Here is an 11513-nt window from a genome sequence, read left to right as displayed (position 1 = left end):
CTCTCTCTCTCTCTCTCTCTCTCTCTCTCTCTCTCTCTCTCTCTCTGTGTGTGTGTGTGTGTGTTGTAGATGTGCTAATCCAATCGTCTCCTCTATCCTCTCTCTTTTCCCTTTGATTTGAGCACAGCCTCTTGGGAGATACAGACTCATCACAAATGGCTTCTTGGGGACAGGAGCAAATGAAATGTAACAAATCTCCATTTGCAATTTTTGGAGCATGTGGTCAGAATGCAGAGCAGAGGAACCAGCGCCGCCAATTGCTTCCCTTAATGTGTTCCGGAACAACCTCAAGCGTCATCACAAAACTCGCTTTTCTTTCTCTCTGGCTGGGATGAAGAATTGAGAGAAGAGAGCAGTAAAACATCTCATTTATTTTTGTGTGTATTAAAAAGCAGGGGGGAGACATTATTTGTTTTTGCATTGCTCCTTCACACCTGATATTCTTCTCCCTCGGCCTGCAAGATCTTTGGCCCAAACACACTTTGCTGTGTTAGGCTGCAAGCAAAGAGCCAATAAGAAGCTTCAGCAGTGCTGCTGCTTATGCCCGCACCTTGCACCCCAGCAACTTCATGCTTTTGAAACAGGTCTAATTATTCCAAATCTGGAATAGGGAAGAGAAAACCTTACATGATTAAATGTGCTTTGAATATCTGCAGTGACTTTTAATCCTTATTTCAGGCCTTGGCCCAAACGCCTTTGCTGCCCCACCCAGTTTAAGCCCTGGCACAGTGCACCCCCAGCCTAACCAAGTCTGGACACCTTTAGACAATCTGTCTCTTGAACATTCCTCCTGGTATGTTTGCACAAAAACTGTGTGGAACTGTATCTCTACTCTATGAGAGGGCTCAACATGAGACTCTTAATCTCAGAGTTGTGAGTCTGAGCTTTACGTTTGGGCAAAAGATTCCTGCATTGCAGGGGATTGGACTATATGATCCTTGGGGTCCCTTCCAATTCTGAAGTTCGATGATTCTATGAATATATGAACTAAAAGCAGAGACATCACCTTGCCAACAAAGGCCCGTATAGTTAAATCTATGGTTTTCCCAGTAGTGATGTATGGAAGTGAGAGCTGGACCATAAAGAAGGCTGATCGCCAAAGAATTGATGCTTTTGAATTATGGTGCTGGAGGAGACTCTTGAGAGTCCCATGGACTGCAAAAAGATCAAACCTATCCATTCTGAAGGAAATCAGCCCTGAGTGCTCACTGGAAGGACAGATCCTGAAGCTGAGGCTCCAATACTTTGGCCACCTCATGAGAAGAGAAGACTCCCTGGAGAAGACCCTGATGTTGGGAAAGATGGAGGGCAGAAGGAGAAGGGGACGACAGAGGAGGAGATGGTTGGACAGTGTTCTTGAAGCTACCAGCATGAGTTTGACCAAACTGCGGGAGGCAGTGGAAGACAGGAGTGCTTGGCATGCTCTAATCCATGGGATCATGAAGAGTCAGACACGACTAAATGACTAAATAACAACAACAACAACCTGAACTCCACAATCATCATCTGAGGCCCTCCTTCATGTGCCTCCTCTGCCAAAGTTCCAGGCAGCTGCAACATGAGAACAGGCCTTTTCTGCAGTGGCTCCCCGCTTGTGGAAGGCTCTCCTCAGGGAGACCGCCTGGCACCTTCATTCCATATCTTTAGGCAGCAGGAAAAAACATCACTTTCCTCCCTGGTGTTTGGCTAACTAAAAATTCAATGGCTTTTAAAATTGTGGGGCAGGGGGAATTGTTTATGTTTGTTACTGTGTTAGCATTTTTGTGTTCTTATATTGTAAACTGCCCTGTGATCCTCAGTATAGAATTGAATGAATGAATAAATAAATGAATAATAATACTTGTTGTATCCACCTGAACCAATGGAGTCAAATTACGAGGAAGGAGATTCCCACTATACATCAGGAACAACTTTCTGAGGGTAAGAGCTGTCCAGCAGTGGAACAGACCACCTCAGAAGGTGATGAACTCTCCTTCATTTGAGGTTTTTCAACAGAGGTTGGATGGCCATCTGTCAGGGATTCCTGATCTGTGATTCCTGCATTGCAGGGGGTTGGACTAGATGACCCTTGGGGTCCCTTCCAACTCTACAATTCTACGATTCTATTGCCTATTCATTTTGAGTGGCTAGCATGATGCTGCTATTATCCCACATTTATCCCAGTGCATCTCCACATCACTTTTCTCACCCCCCCCAAAAAAAATTCTGTGGTTGTTGTTGTTTTTTAACTGGTTTGCTATTCAAGAGCACTAAGCCCACTCTAATTGTACCACCTGAATTTGCCAGCCTGCAGCCTGAAAAAAGGCCTTGCCCAGCCGCAGATCAGAGGTGCCATATCTTCCACCCTTTGTGGCCTCTTGGTGCATCTCAGAGCCACACCAGCCAGCTCCGCTGCATTGCGCTGTTATTTTCCCATAAACTGAAGCTGTAAAGGCCCCGACATATATCAGCGTGGCAGCCACAGGCCGGCCTGCTAATGCACCAGCCTAATGAATATGAATGGCATCTTCGTAAATGTAGCGTTGTGTCATTAAATTCTTTCACACCTCAGCAACCCTGGAAAGGTTACTTGGAATTAAATGTAAATTACATATTTACTGGAATGAAACAGATCGGCATGTCATTCCTTTGAAAAACATCATCTAATTTAATAACGGCACAAACTTGCCTCACAATAAGCCGGGTCCCTTCCTCCCACCATGTCTCTTTTGGTGCTGAGGTCTTTCAGTTGAAGGCTATCACCGTCTCCATCAGCTGCCAGCCAGCTGCCTTTTTTGCTCATTGTGAATCTGTCCTGTTTTTTCCTGCTGGAGCACAAAGGGAGAAATGAACACGCCCAGAATTCTGCCCATGCCCTTCTCTGAAGTTTGACGTGTGCAGAGGAGGAGGATCAAGAGTCTGAAAACCAAGCCTTATGAGGAACAGTTGAGGGGACTGGTGATGTTTCACATGGAAAAGAGAAGACTGAGAATCACAGCTAAAATCCTGTCAGATGGTCACCCAACCTCTGTTTAAAAGCCCCCAATGAAGGAGACCCCACCACCTTCTGAAGGAGTACCTTTCACCGTCAAACAGCTCTTACCATCAGAAAGTTCTCCCTAATTGTCAAGGCTCTGCCAAGGCTTCGGGAAAACCGTTCCTCCCCTGGTTGCAGCAAGAGCATAGAAAACAAGGAGAGTCCCCTTTTAATTAGTTTTTATTCAGTCCTAATAGCGAGAGACAAAAGAACGCAACAAGCCTTAACATGGCGTTGCTCCAAACTGGGCTCCTCCTCCCACATTCCTAACAACAGCAGCCCCCCTTATGGGGGCTGCTTGTAGCCAAAAGTTTCTGATTCCGTTGCACCCTTAATGAATGCTGAGTTCTTGGAGAAGGGGGATCAGAAATACTCTCCAGTGACAATGTGTCAGCTGGCTGTCCTGTCGCAATCCCCCCCTTTCTTCTAACACATCCCAACTCCTTTGTTCGTCTGTCTCTATGCTGTGACCTTCCTCAAACTCTCCAAAGCCTTGCTGTAAATCAAGGCTGTGTCCCTCTTCTCCTGTAGCATCAGGAGAAGGGGATGTGATCCCCACTAGTCCTCCTCCTCCATCTCGTCCTCTTGAGTCCGTCAGAAAGTTCTTCCTAATGTTGAGTTAGAATTTCCTTGCCATTTGAATTAATCCGCTGCTGCTCTGGAGCAGCAGAAAGCAAGCTTGCTCCATCTTCCATGTATTTGAAGATGGCTATCATGTCAATTCTCAGTCTTCTCTTCTCCAGGCTAAACACAACTCCAGACCCTTTAACATCTTGGTTGTCCTCCTCTGCACACCTCCCAGCTTGTCATTATGCTTCTTAAACTGTAGTGCCCAGAACGGGGACATAGGACTTCAGTTGGGGTCTGACCAAGGCAGACTAGAGTGGTACTATGTCTTTCCTTGATCAGGACACTATATTACTGTCAACGCAGCCTAGGATTGCATTAGCTTCTTTTTGCTGGTGCATCATGCTGTTGACTCATATTAAGCTTGTGGTCCACAAAGACCCCATCAATGATTTCTAAAGCAGGTTGGACCACTTTAAACAAAGAGTCTCTTTTCACAGAAGTCAGAGCTTCAGCTCCCCTCTAAGTCTCAGTCTGGGGATGGGTGGTGCTGAAACAACATTATGTCCTGCTCTTATGGAACCTCCAGCCTAAGCCATACAGGGAGCTGTCCAGGGTGCTGCTGAAGTCTTGCTCCATCTCACCTCCATTCTGCCAAGGTCAATGCTAGCTTCCTAGCAGGTATGATGAACTGCAAGGGTTCAAGACAGGTAGCAGCTTCCAGGTCAGATGATGGACTGACTGTCAAGTGATGCTTGATCTGAGTGCCACAAAGCTGTTTATTTTTTACTATTATTTATTAAATTTGTATACTGCCCTTCATCTGAAGAGCTCAGGGAGGTTCACAACATAAAAATACAAGATAAAAACAAAATACGTTAAAAAACAAAACCCACAACCCAATACCACCCCCATATGCTGCCATATAAGAAAGGATCTGAGTGGTTTACGTTTTTTTTTAAAATGCAAATAATTAAGACACACATGGAATTTGAACAAAACAAAACCAGCAACAGCATCCAGGGTCCTTTATATTCCATGAAGACGCCCTCTAGCCCTGGACAAGTGGCTCCCTCTGAACCTCAGCTGCAAAACAGGTATTCCAATGGCCCACCTACCAGGCTGGCATATGAGCAAACCACCCCCTAGAATTGCAAAGAGCTTTGCTGATTAAAATTAGGAAGAGTGGCATCCGCAGTCAGCGAGTTGGTATCTGGACAGATGTGGTCCTCGTAGTAGTCAACTATCCACGTTGCAAGTGGGCTTGTGGTGGCTGCTCCACAAAACTCTCTGGGATCTGTCAGTGTCCATTTCCCCTACAAAATTTCCTGTAAAGAGGGAATTGTTCCATTGGTTGGGGGAACCAGGGCCTTGTTGATGGCATTGTTCTTACAAAAAGAGCAAGGCCAGACTGGCTTTATCTATGCCATCCCAGGGGCCTCCTCAGCTCCTAAAGACTGAAATTATGTCTCTCTACAGCAGGATATTGCTGCTTGCTTATTTATGACTCTGCATTTCGTGAATATTTCTTCTGGTTGGGGAGCCTAATGATATTTCTCCAATATAGTTCTCGTCTCTTCAAGTAAGGCAAGAAGAAAAAGAAGGCAGAATGAAGAGGATAGAGCAGCCCAGTAGACTTTAAGAGCTTTCCCTAGAGATTCGGATGTTCAGAACACTTTGGCCACAGAAGGGAAAGACGGTAGGATAGTTGCTGGTAATCACACACACACACGAGGGGGCAGGGTTCATAATTGTGTATAATGTAGTAACACTAGTAATAATCATAACACAACTTGAAACCAGTTTACCTGCAAAATCGCCTTACCCCACATATGCCTGTTTGACTGCTTCTGTTGGCTGAACCAGCCCAGTTTCAGGGGCCACATAATACCTGTTTCACATTTGTAAGAAACTGATATTTTAGTATGGCAGCACCTACACTCTGGAACTCCCTGCCGATGGACATCCAAAAAGGCCCCTTCACCGTAGTCTTTTGGTGCCTGCTAAAAACATTTCTGCTTAAACAAGCCTACCCAGACATGTAGAATGCTGCTTTAATCTGTGTTTAACTTACTGCTGATTTTACCCTTTTCCAATCTTTTACAGAGTTGTTTTTCCCATTTCCCCTGATAGTTATATTGCTTTATCATCTTTGTAAACCGTGCTGAGGTCTTCTTACAATCAAGCAGTGTACAAATGGTATGCAATAAATAAATTTATATCAGGCACACTATGTAAAACTAGAAAATATTACAGCATCAGTAAAACAGAGGATGCATTTAAATGTACAGTAGAGAAGGCACACAAGTTCTTGTATAAGTAAGGTAAAGGTAAAAGGACCCCTGACTATTAGTTCCAGTCGTGACCGACTCTGGGGTTGTGGCGCTCATCTCGCTTTATTGGCCGAGGGAGCCAGCGTACAGCTTCCAGTTCATGTGGCCAGCATGACTGAGCCACTTCTGGTGAACCAGAGCAGCACACGGAAACGCCATTCACCTTCCTGCCTGAGGGGTACCTATTTATCTACTTGCACTTTAATGTGCTTTCGAACTGCTAGGTTGGCAGGAGCATGGACCGAGCAACGGGAGCTCACCCTGTCGTGGGGATTCGAATCGCCAACCTTCTGATCGGCAAGTCCTAGGTTCTGTGGTTTAACCCACAGCGCCACCCGCGTCCCCTCTTGTATAAGTAAAGGGCTATAATCAAGCAGTGGGATAAACTTGTTTCCAGAAGTAGCCCTACATTTGGGGAGGCGTCAGAGGGAGGCCACTTTAACCCATCACCTCTCATCAGGGTGACCCTGGCCTGGCTTGGAGTATATATAATTCAAGAGCCATTTCAAAAGGCCCTCTGAGCTCTTGTTCACCTACTCCCTCACTCTGCCAACACGTCTAAGGATCCTGGCATGCTACCCAGCCCATTTCTCCAGCCTCTCTGCCCACATGATCAGCACACCTGGGCACCAAACGCTCATCAAAGCCAGGCCAGATTAAGCTTGCAGACATTCACAGTCTCTTTCCCCAGCTGGTTCTCCTCCAGGTGAGTCATCAGAGCGATCTGATGATGAAAGGCAGCCAGGAGCGGCTGGTCCCACCACGAGGCTTGCCTCCTGGCCCAATCAATCCTGGCAATCAAACAGAGGCCAAGCTGTGATTCAGGGCTCAATCTGCCAGCTCTCATGCTCAGCTACAAGGCAATGCTGCGCCTGCACGTAATGAGCCACTTAGGTGTACCTTAGATGCTTACACCTGCAAATGATAAAGGCATCGATGTGCATCAATGGCTGTTAATCCCACTTCCTACAGCAGAGACAGCACATGAGCCAGCCTCCCTCCCCACAGTGTTGTCTCAGATGTTCTGTGCTGGTGGGCCATGAATCTGAGTCCTGTTTTCTAGGCCCAGAATCTTAAAGTGCTTCATGTATCCTGGCAGAACTTACAGTCATCCCAGGGGCTTCTGTGGCCAGGTCAAGGAACCTATGGCTCTCCAGAAATTGCTGGACTCAAACTCATAAAATCTTAGAACTGCAGATTTGAAAGGGACTCCAAGGGTCATCTAGTCCAACCCCCTCCAATGCAGGAATCTTTCACTCCAAGTGAGGCTCAAACCCATGACCTTGAGGTTAAGAGTCTAAGGCTCTACCAACTGAGCTATTGTTTGGTAAATTGTAACATGGCTTCCTTACACAACTCTTCAAAGTTCAGATTCATGTGTTTTTCCACACAGCAATCAGAAAAAGATATGCAGGCAGTAACTATTGGTATGGGGGGTTGCTATTTTCAGACTCCATTCTTGTCTGAAACAAAAGAGGCTGGTTAAAGCCATGCGGCTGAGCAGAAGCAACCAGCTCACACACTGAATTCACATGTTGACTGAGTATAACAAAAGGCTTGGTTGCCCATTCCTCCCAAGCTGAGGTGCAGCGATATAGGTTAAGCCTGGCAGGACAACTTACAGTACTCTATGGTGTTAACCCCTTCATGCATTAACTAGACTCAAGTGGGTCTGGTTATCCTACACTAGCTTGTTAAAATCCTTCTTAAACTGTGGTGCCCAGAACTGAACACAGGACTCTGGGTAGGATCTTACTCCCATCCTCCTCCTTGACCACACTGGCTGCTGGGAGTTTGAGTCTGGCAGTTCCCGGAGGACACTAAGCTCCCCTGCCCTACGAAATGTTTCCAGTCTGTTACCAAGCACACTGTTTATTGCACCAAGAAGCCGGTGGGAGTATCAAGCATTTTCTACTTAGACTTGACATTTGTTTCCTCTGTCTTTCAAACACAAGCTTTGGCTTGAGCAGAAGATGATGGTTTACATTTTAAGCACCCTGTAAGTGCTGCAGGGTGTCTGTTGTCAGGACAGAGCCTGGAATCTGTTTGCAGCCAACCTCTCCCTCTAATTCCTTAAGAGGTGACTTCTTATGCAACCAGACATGTCCTTTCGAAACCTCTTCTGTGTGCTCCGTGACATATCACGGAAGTGGCTGCATATCACAGAAGCAAATATGTTATCATTATTTCAATCAATGATATCATTATTATGGTGCAATTATTATCATCTCTATTATCTGGGGTTTCTTCCCATGGGGGAGGTGGGAGGGAAATCTAGCAGCGTGCTGTCATGCACAGGATAAACAGAGACACTCAAAGCCAAGACTAATGGGAGAGAAGGTCAGGTCGCCCTGTCCATTCTATGTCTCTTGGTAAACATTAACCAGAATCAGCAAACGGGTGGAGGGTTTTTTTCATTCAGTGGGGAACGCCAAGTGGTTTTAGCAGGACACAAGGAACGCTAGTCTTAAGAAGCATTGACTTGGGAGTGCAATTCTTCACTAGGGCAAAGATAAACCTTTCAAGCCGTCTCCTGACAGTGACTTACTTGGAGCTTTGTGTTTTTCTGGAACTGGGGAGGCAGAGGATAGCCAATGAGGCTAGTAGCCATTGATAGCTCTCTCCTCCAGAAATACGTCCAATGCTCTTCAAAACCTACAACGATAGGTTCAAGCAATTCTCCAGCAGCAGAGCCCAACAGGAGAAGCAAGAAAGCTATGGTGCTCAGGACTTGCTTGTGGGTTTCCCATAATGGTCACTGTGAGAACAGGATGTCCTCTTTGGCCTAATCCAGCAGGCTCCTCTTATGTAACCCAGGTCCAAGACTTTCAATGGGCCTACTCTGAGTACAGACAACTCCCACTTACGCAGGGGTTACGTTCCTGGCCCCCACACTCATAAGCGAAATATGTGTAAGTGGGGAGCCTTCTGTGGTAAATACATTTCCCCACCCAACAGCTGTCATGTGGGGTGGTGCAGCAGCAGTGAGAGCTCCTGCACGCCATTTTGGAACCCTTGGAGTCTCTTTTCTGGACTCTGGGGAGGATCTCCTCGTGAGCCATGAGGACTTCCCAGCTCTCTCCCAGCGATTTCAGGTTGGTATCAAATTATTTAATTATTCCCAGCGCCACGCATATATGTGCTTATGTGAGAGTCAATCCTGCACAAGGGGGGGGCACCCCTGTATATTAGTTGGATGCTACCCTATGGCTCTTTTTATAAGAAGCAACCTTAGTCCATGTCTAATGTCGTAAACCGTTTTGATACGTTTCGTGGTTTAGCGGTATAGAAATATGAATAATAATGAATCCATCCGACCATTGGCCCAGCTATCTCAGTATTGCCAGCACCGACTGGCAGCGCCTCTCCAGGCTTCCGGACAGGGGATCTTTCCCAGCCATTCCTGGAGATGCCACTGGGGAGCGAACCTGCAACCTTCTGCATGCCAAGCAGATGCTCTACCGCTGAGGTGCTGCTCTTTTCTTCCACACACCCCTTGTCTGTCCCCAAACACCCAGCGATCAGAGGCAGTACGCAGCTGCCTTTGCAAATCATTTGCCCATGGATGTGTCGGTTCCCTGTGCAAAACCACGTTTCGCTCACCCAGAGGGAACTAGTGTGAGTGGCTGGATCCGAGGACAGAAAACCCGTGGGGGGGGGGAGTGCCTTGCTCAAACATGGATTTGAGATGCCTCTTATTTAGGTCACAACTGTCCGCTAGACAACAGTCTCGGTTTGGAGGGCTGATAAATCGGGTTTATTAGGGATTAAGGGAAGGCATGGTGGATTTGAGCTGGTGAGTCGAGGGAGAGAGAGTTTCTCCCCATTTTGGACATCTGCAGGGTTCTACATAACCAGCTTTTTCATTTTATTTCTTTAAAGAGGAATCTGACGCGATCAAGCTTAAGAAGGTGAATTAATGTAGTGGGGCTTTGTACTCCAATCCAGCAATGAAAATCCTTTCTAAAAGTCTAATTTCCTTCGTTGTTATTCATGATTACAAAATAATAAGATTGCTGGAGAGAGGGAGAAAAATCCAATAGAGTAGATGTCAATATTGGGCAGGCGGCTCAGCAGGAAATTTAATTGCAAACTGCACGCCAGTTAAATAGTCTCCGCACTCATCTTGGCTTTTCTTAAATTTTAATTAGGATAAAATTTACTAATCTTTTCGGCATACAAAGGGAAGTTTGCCAAGAGAAGCCCGCAATTGATCTGAGAGAGATTGCTTTCCTCCAAGAGCCTTTTGCCCTGACCACAAAACGCTGCACAAAAAAGACCAGGCCGGCCGGTAACTGCCCCCCCCCCCCGCAGCCATCTTTGGCTCGTCTCCCACTCTCTCTCCACCCCCACCCCTCTTGGCACATGTGAAGTCCAGATGTTTTTTGTTGCAGAGCAAATTGACATGTTAAAATTACATTGTGCAAAGGAGCGAGGGCAAGCCTCAGCAAACAAGCCAGAACGCGTCCCTGGGTTTTTATGGGTCACCCTAACATTTATGGAATTTAACAAATTTGCACCACACAGCAAAAGTCAGGGTGAATTCCAAGGGGAGGCATGACTGACCGAATCGGTCCCCCGAGGTCCAACACCACCTACATGGGCTGAGCAGGAGGATGGCCCTTGCCATGTTCCAACTTGTGTCCAGAATGCAGAAAAGGGACAAGCATCCATTCCCCAGGAGTGACTGGGGCTCCCTCACCAGGAAAAACAAAGATACCATACCCTCCAAGATTCTGCTGATTAAAATGAGGGTGTGCATCATTCAGTACTGCGCTTCCACGTGAACCAGCTGGGGCTTCTCCACCCCCAGCCCCCTGTTGCCAGCAGCAGCGCCCTCAGAACATGCTCTTCTTGTGCTTTAGAAAAACATTATGGTTTGTGCAATGGATGGATTTAGTTCACCTACACACACACACCCCGCCCACTACATTCCCAGTCCCCAGCTAATTGGTGACCTCTGTATTCCACCAATGAGCAAAGATCCCAATTAGTGCCATGGTTTTTGAGGTGTGGACACCTGTCTGCAAGGAAGTGGGCTGAGACTAATTTGGCTATGCAAATAGTATTCCACACAGTCCCAGAGGGGGTCTCTGCTCGAGATGTAAATAGGAGGCGAGGTTCGTTGCTGCCGATATAATTATTTTCTAGCTGATTTGAGCAGCTGAATAAATTTAGCATTACCATAAAAAATGAACCGCTATTTTAAAATTGGACGGCTGCTCATAAAGCAGATACCGGGGCGAAGGGAACGTGGCGTAATTAAGGACTTACAGATGGAAGGGCTGGAGTTGAAGTGCTAGACAGGATCTGCAAAGGAACAACAGGGACAATGGGGGGGGTAGGCTCCCTCTTCTGTCATGGACTGGTTGGATATAGAGGGATAAAAGGAGGCACCAGCTGGGGAACCCCCAAGAGAGCCCAGGGAGTGGGAAAACTATCAGTGGTCAGAGGGAAAAGACTGGGGAAAAGGGGATGTTGGAAGCTAAAGAGGTAACAGGGTTTAGTGAGCAGGGAGATTCTGTGGCAGAGAGCAGTTCAGAATCAGATGCAGAAGCTGAGGCTGGAGAGGAGACGGTCCAACAGGCAGTGATGAA

General features: G+C 46.7%; 1 long non-coding RNA gene across 1 annotated transcript; it reads right to left on the bottom strand.

Moving 5' to 3' along the window:
* Nucleotides 1-351: 351 nt before the first annotated feature.
* Nucleotides 352-10756, bottom strand: LOC310693366. Its single transcript, XR_014519132.1, has 2 exons — nucleotides 10483-10756; nucleotides 352-601 (listed from the first exon to the last, which is right to left on the bottom strand). It is a non-coding gene; the product is annotated as an uncharacterized lncRNA (long non-coding RNA).
* Between the last annotated feature and the right edge of the window lie 757 nt (nucleotides 10757-11513).

The sequence above is a fragment of the Podarcis liolepis genome, assembly GCF_965112155.1.
Source record: "Podarcis liolepis genome assembly, chromosome: 14".
NCBI lineage: Eukaryota > Metazoa > Chordata > Lepidosauria > Squamata > Lacertidae > Podarcis > Podarcis liolepis.
The sequence above is the reverse complement of the archived record's forward strand: the minus strand, read 5'-3'. Positions and strand labels throughout refer to the sequence as shown.